Source organism: Sus scrofa, chromosome 10, assembly GCF_054392235.1.
Source record: "Sus scrofa isolate SSC_HxYL_T2T_F1_AM1 chromosome 10, Sscrofa_HxYL_maternal_Yorkshire_Landrace_v2.0, whole genome shotgun sequence".
NCBI classification, from domain to species: Eukaryota; Metazoa; Chordata; class Mammalia; order Artiodactyla; family Suidae; genus Sus; species Sus scrofa.
Window position 1 is genome coordinate 52589617 of NC_139392.1, and position 7130 is coordinate 52596746.

A 7130-nucleotide genomic window follows, 5' to 3' on the forward strand; every position below is an offset into this window, starting at 1 on the left:
GGGTCCAATCGGAGCTACAGCTGCCAGCCTATACCACAGCCATAGCAACACCAGGTCCAAGCCGAGTCTATGACCTACACCACAGCCACAGCAATGCCAGATCTGAGCCGCATCTGCTACCTACACCACAGCTCACAGCAATGCTGGATCCTTAACCCACTGAGTAAGGCCAGGGATGGAACCCGCAACCTTATGGTTCCTAGTTGGATTTGTTAATCACTGAGCCACGACGGGAACTCCAGAAAATTTTAAATTATACGTACGTGGCTCACATTTGTGGCCTGTATCATTTCTAGTGGAAAGCCCTTCTTCAGACCAGAGGTTGACAAACTATAGCCCACAGGCCAAATCCAGCTCATCACCTGATTTTGTAAATGAAGTTTTATTGGAACACAACCATAACCATTTGTTTACATATTATCCCAGACTGCTTTTGAGCTATAAGAAGAGCATTGCATCAGGGACTAGATGGCCCACAAAATCGAAAATATCTATTTGGCTTTTTATTGGAAAAGTTTATGTATGCTTGTCTAGACTATCAAGGTTCAAATCCTGGTTTCCTGATTTACTAGCTGCGTGACTTGGGAAAGTATTATGCGTGCTTCTATGTCTTCATGTATAAATTGGGGATAATGATAAAGCAGACGTTCCTCCAAGAAGTTGTGAAGGTCAACCGAAAAAGTTCCTACCAACCACAGAACCAATGTTCAATAAATGCATCACCATCATCATCCTTTTTCAGATGATATAACTAGAGATTAGAGAAGTTATTGGTTCTCCAGGGTCACAGTCGCACAGCTCAAATCCATGTCTTCTAACTCATATTTTGTTATTTCATTGGAAGCCTCCTTAAAAACAAAGAAAAAGAAAAGCCCTTTAAAAAAAAAAAAAAAAGATTGTCAGGGAGTTCCCTGGTGGGCTAGTGGTTAAAGATTCTGTGCTGTCATTTCTGTGTTCAGGTCATTGCTGTGGCTCCAATTCAATCTTTGGCCTGGGAACTTCTGCATGCCACAGGCATGGCTAAAAATTTTTTAAAAAGATTGTCAAATGATGGGAAGATAAATTCAAGTCTTGCCTGGATCCCTCTTCCTTCCCAGATGTGGCCTCAGAATCATTCTCAACACAGTTCTCCAGAGAGTAAACACAACTGAACTTGGCCTATGATCTGAAACCTCTTTGTTGTCCCTGGTCTGAAGACTTCAAGGTGAGTTGGACAGAAAAACTCCAATGTAGGAGTTCCTGTCCTGGCGCAGCGGAAACAAATCCAACCAGGAACCATGAGGTTGTGGGTTCAATCCCAGCCTTGATCAGTGGGTTAAAGATCTGGCACTGCCATGAGCTATAGTGTAGGTTGCAGACGTGGCTCGGATCCTGAGTTGCTGTGGCTGTGGTGCAGGCTGGCAGCTGTAGCTCCGATTTGACCCCTATCCTGGAACCTCCATATGCCATGGGTCAGCCCCAAAAAAGCCAAAATAAATAAATAATTAAATAAAATATAAATAAATAAATAAAATAAAAGTACTTTAAAAAAAAAAGAAAAACTCCAATGTAAATAACTCTCAGTATATCAAACAGAAATATATTATACTTTTGGGATCATGGAGAGTTGCAGAGGTTAAAAAAAAAATCTTGAGCACATAATGCAAATAACAGTAGTTTGCATTTACAAAGTCCATTGAAATTTATTAAACACATATATAAAGTTAACAGAACAGATATTCTTATTCCATTTTCATAGATGGGAAAATTGAAGCCTGGACAGTTGATGACTACTCACCATTAGGAAGCTGGTGAGCAGCAGAACACAAGCCCCGCTCTGCAGGTCCAATGACTTATTTTTGTTTCTCTTTTTAGGGCTTCACCCAAAGCATGTGGAAGTTCCCAGGCTGGGGGTTGAATTGGAGCTGCAGCTGCTGGACTACGCTACTAGGTCACAGGAGCCAGGGATCCAAGCCACATTTGCAACCAACGCTGCAACTCACAGCAGTGCTGGATCCTTAACCCACTGAGACCAGGCATCAAACCCGCTTCCTCATGGATACTAGTCAAGTTCTTTACTGCTGAGCAACACCGGGAGCTCCCAGGTGCAGTGTTCTTGCATCTATGCACATGATTTCCCTGAGCCAGAGTCCTCAACTGAAGCACCTTGGAGAACGGCCAGTGCGGATGTATAAAACAACTGGTTATTTGTGTATAAGGAAGAGTCTTCGGTTCCAAAAAGATGAAAAGATTTACTTTCTTCCTTTTTTTTTGAGACATGTAAGCCTTCTGACCTACCTTTCTTTCTTCCCAAACTTTGATATTGATAAGGCACTAACCTTTTTTTTTTTTTTTTTTTACTTTTTAGGGCCTCACCCATGGCATTTGAAAGTTCCCAGGCTAGGGGTCAAATTGGAGTTGCAGCTGCCAGTCTAGCCACAACTCATGCTGGAAAGATGATACTGGAATCGGGGTTCTTGTCCACAGCAGTGGGAAGAATGAACTCTGCAAACACACAGGCAGCAAGCAAGCAAAGTTTTTTATTGAAGGAAAGCAGATAGCTCCCAGGGCTGCTGGGAGGGGGGAGAAGAGCCTCCTTCTCTATTGTCCTATAGGGGTTTTTATCCCTTAAAGTTGGGGCGGGGGGACCAACGTGGGGTCCAGAAAGATGTGGTTTTCTCCCATCGGCCTTATTCAATTACCTATATCAGTCCTTGTCCAATAGGGCTTTGGGGGTTGGAAATGTCCTGAAAGTTCTATTTTTTTTTTTTTGTCCTTTTCTTTTTCTGTGGGGAATGTGCATTTCTTATAATAAAACAAGACCTGTGGAGATGTGACTCCCTGGAGCCCTTAAGCCACAAAAGTTAATCCATGACCATATCAAAGACTGCGTCGAAGCCCATGCTCCTACACTGACCACCTGAGTTCATATTCTGCCTCACAACCACAGCTGCACCAGATCCAAGCTGCATCTGCGACCTACACCACAGCTCATGGCAAGGCTGGATCCTTAACCCACTGAGCAAGGCCAGGCATTGAACCCCCATCCCCTTGGATCCTAGTTGGAGTTCATTACTAATGAGCTATGATGGGAATTCCAAGGTGTTAACTGTTAGTGTAAAAGTTGGAGGCGTGAAAAACCCACAGCCATTTGCTGTCTCTAACACTTCTGTGGACTGGGCTCTGCTGGGCATTTCGTGGGCTCCACGTGGTATCAGCCAGGACAGTGGTCATCTGGAGGCTTGACTAGGTGGGAGCATCCAGGGTTGCTCACTTACATGGCTGACCATTGGGCTGGCTGTTGGCTGGGTGCTCAATGCAGGCTGTGGAAGAGAATGTTCCAGTTCTTTCCAGATGGTCTCTGTAAGTGATGTGGGCTTCTCACAGCATAATGGCTGAATTCCAGGAAGGAGTGTTCCAAGGATGTGCAAGCAGAGATTGTGGTCCGGTTCCAGAAGTGATATGGCACCACTTCTACCATATTATGTTGGCTAGAGCAAGTCACAGGTGACCCTGATTCAAGAGAAGAGGAGGAGTTCCCGTTGTGGCTCATCGATCATGAAACCGACCATTATCCATGATGATGAGGGTTTGATCTCTGGCCTCACTCAGCGGGTTAAGGATCCCGTGTTGCTGTGAGCTGTGGTGTAGCTTGCAGATGTGGCTTGGATCTGGCATCGCTATGGCTGTGGCTGTGGCCTCAGCTGCCGCTCCAATACGACCCCTGGCCCAGAAACTTCCATATTTCTATATGCCACAGGTGCAGCCTAAAAAGCAGGAAAAAAAAAAAAAAAAAAAAAGAGAGAGAGAGAGAGAGAGAAAATTCACTTCACTGTTTCCAGGAAGGAATGACAATGAATCTGCAGCCATATCCAATCTGTCTCTGCTACTGGAAAAACTACAGAGCTAACCCAATGATAAATGACAACTGACATTCAGCCTTGGTCTCGCAGACATAAAAGGGAGTGTGGAAGCATCAGACCGGGGCCTTTGGGGGCCAGCGTGCCCAGGCAACTACTGCCAGGTAAAAATATATGTCTGCTGTCTCCAGAATTCCTCCCACTTTCCAAGAGAAGGGCTAGATCTGAATTTTTCCTGTGAAGTCTCTGCTTTTTCCATGGGAGCTAAACCTTATGATCATATTGCATGGGGGCAAAGTGACCCTTGAGCTTCCAGGTTTCAACATCTGCCTTCCGTCTCCATGGGACGGCTCATCTTTTATGGGAAACACCTGTCAGCAAGACGGTCATGGGCAACTCGTTTATCAGACCCTGTCACTGCTTTGTGGTGGGTAAGAGGGAGGAGAAAAGAACAAGTTAATTATCGTGAGGCTGGGTAGTTGCCAGGGGGAAAAGGCATTTCTGTCATTTATTTACTTGTGTTTACTCCTGGGGGATAAATCAAAGTCTCCAGTTGGCCAGGAGAAGCGGCGGCGGCAGCAGCTGTGCCAGACAGAACAATCTTTTTTATTCGATGAGCACCTGGAGAGGGCTGGTTTCCAGTGATTTCCTGTGGCTTTTATCAGATTCCAGGTCAGAGCATCAAGGGACAGGACATGAAGGGAAGACAAAGGGAAGGAAAGAGGCAGAGAGAAGTGTCAGTCCCTGGAGAGACGCACTGCTGTCTGGAACAGGGTGGAAGAAACAGGCGGAGGAGGGCAGCCCTGGCTCCAGAAGTCCCCAGAGCCACATCAGTTGCGAGGGTCCCCTACACCCAACAAGAGGTCCTTCCACCCTCCCAGTCCCACTCCTGAGCCTGGGGAGCTATGCTCACCATGAACACCAAACAGCATTCAGTTCAGCCATAGAAATAGTTCTTTCTGGAGTTCCCGTTGTGGCTTTGTGGGTTAAGAACCTGACTAATATGCATGAGGACGCAGGTTTGATTCCTGGCCTCGCTCAGTGGGTTAAGGATCTGGAGTTGCTGTGAGCAGTGGTATAGGTTGAAGACATGGCTTGGATCCTGTATTGTTGTGGCTGTGGTGTAGCAACTGCAGCTTCAATTTAACCCCTAGCCTGGGAACTTAATATGCCGCAGGTGCGGCCCTAAAAAAGCAAAAAAAAAAAAAAACAAAAACAAAAACAAAAAACAAACCAAACAAACCCCAGCAAAATCTGACTCTTTCAGACTAAGCTTATAATAGACTATCCAGCTAATATGGCATCTAAACTAGAGCTCTTTTGAGAGTGAAATGAAGCACTATTACTAATTAAGTAAAATGGGGGAGTTCCCTGGTGGCTCTGTGGGTGAAGGACCCAACATCTGTTCAGTCCCTGGCCTGGAAACCTCCAGATGCCACAGGTGCAGCTGTAAAAAAAAAAAAAAAAAAAAAAAAAAAAAAAAAAAAAAGGACACAGTCCTTCTTGTAGCACAGCGAAGAGACCCCCATGTTGCAAAGCTGCCCAAACAGACACTGGCAGTGGTGGGCGGTGGAGAGAGGATTTTAAAATCTGAATCCTGCAGCACTGCACACACCAAAGAATTCCCAACATTAAAACCTTGGGACCATTGCTGCCTTCTGATGGGAAGCCAGGAGAGGGGAGCCTCCATGGGGACAAGGGTCTGCCTGGGGGGGGGGGTCCCTGGAGTGCGAGGAGGAGCCAGGGGTCTCTCCCCCACCTGCCCTCTTCCCTCCCACCTAGTATCTTCGTGGACCTGTGGGCAGGACTGCATTTATCCACCTGATCCTACGGCTCATTCATTCAAATGTTCATTAAGTGCCTAAACCATCCTGTGCTTTTCCAGGTTCTGGGACACACACAGGTCTGCTCACAGGACTTGTTTTCGTGGCCCAGGAGGACAGGGGTCACCCAGGTGGATAAGCAATGGGGCTGCCACCGTGTGACCTCAGTGAACTGGACGGCCCTAAGGGTACAGTGGCCATATTTTCTAAGTATCAAAAAAAGAGTCTAAACTAAAACCCCTTTTTTTTGTTGTCGTTGTTTGGCTCCACTTCTGAGTGAAAGAGGCAGTCTGGGAGATGCAGTTTGGATAGTGAGAATGTTTTGATGGTTTATGAGGACTGGTGGTTAAGATGTTTGAAATTAGGACCCGGCAGCCCATGCCTTACTCCTTGGGGTAAACTATGTGTGCAAAGAGCATTACAACTATGGAAATAGGAGAGAATGAGAATTGCAGTTCTGGGGACAGAATCCTTATTTGTAAGATTCAGGTCACATACTCATTGATGAAGGGGAAAACAGTTTACTTTGCATAGGAGCATCAGAAGTAATTAATGACTACTGACATTTATTGAGATTTTACTCTGTGCCAAAGATGATCTTAGTAAGTTTGCATATGTTATCTCATTTAATTCTTTCTTTCTTTCTTTTTTTTTTTTTGGTTCTTTTCTTTTTTGGCCGGCCAGTTGTACAGAGTTCCTGTACCAGGGATCCAATCCGAGCCACAGTTGCCACATACAGCTTAACCCTCTGTACTGGGCCAGGGATCGAACCCGTGTTCCAGAGTTCCCAAGATGCCTCCTGTCCAGTTGCGCCACAGTGGGCACGCTAATCTCATTTAATTTCTGCAGCAGCCACTTGGGATGGGTACTCTTATTACTGCCAGAGGAAGACTCTGTCACAGCGTTCCCTGTGTGTAACTGGCAGAGCCTAGAATCAAACTCAGGAAGTCTGCCTCTTAGAGGAGCTCTTGCTCCAGGCTCTGTATTTTTGTTTATGGGAACAAGCGGTCTAGCAGCTCTAGGAAAGGTAGATGACAGCACATCGTGATGCGAGGCAGGCTTGCAGGCAGAAAAGCGGCTCTGAGTCCCCGGGTTATTGCTTGTTGGCTGAGGGTCGCTTCCCTTCCCTGTGGCCCAGGTCCCTCTTTACTCATTTAGTCTGCTCCTTTCTTCTAGGCATTAGAAATACCATCCCCTGTGTACTAGCCAAAGTAGGTCACTGGCAGGACTGCGGTTTGGGGGACTGAAGGTGAGGGCAGCCAGATGGCGCACCCCAGCTGGAAGCCAAGGATCGCAGTCCAGTGTGACAGCACAGTCTGCCAAAGGAGCAGAGTGGTGAGATGGCCACTGCTGGGCTGCATCTAGAAGGATACATGCTTTACGGGGGCAGGGGGAGAAGGGGGCCCACAGGGCTTCCAGAAGCCTCCCTCCCTCCGTGGGGAGGAAGGGAGGTGGGGCAAGGGAGGAC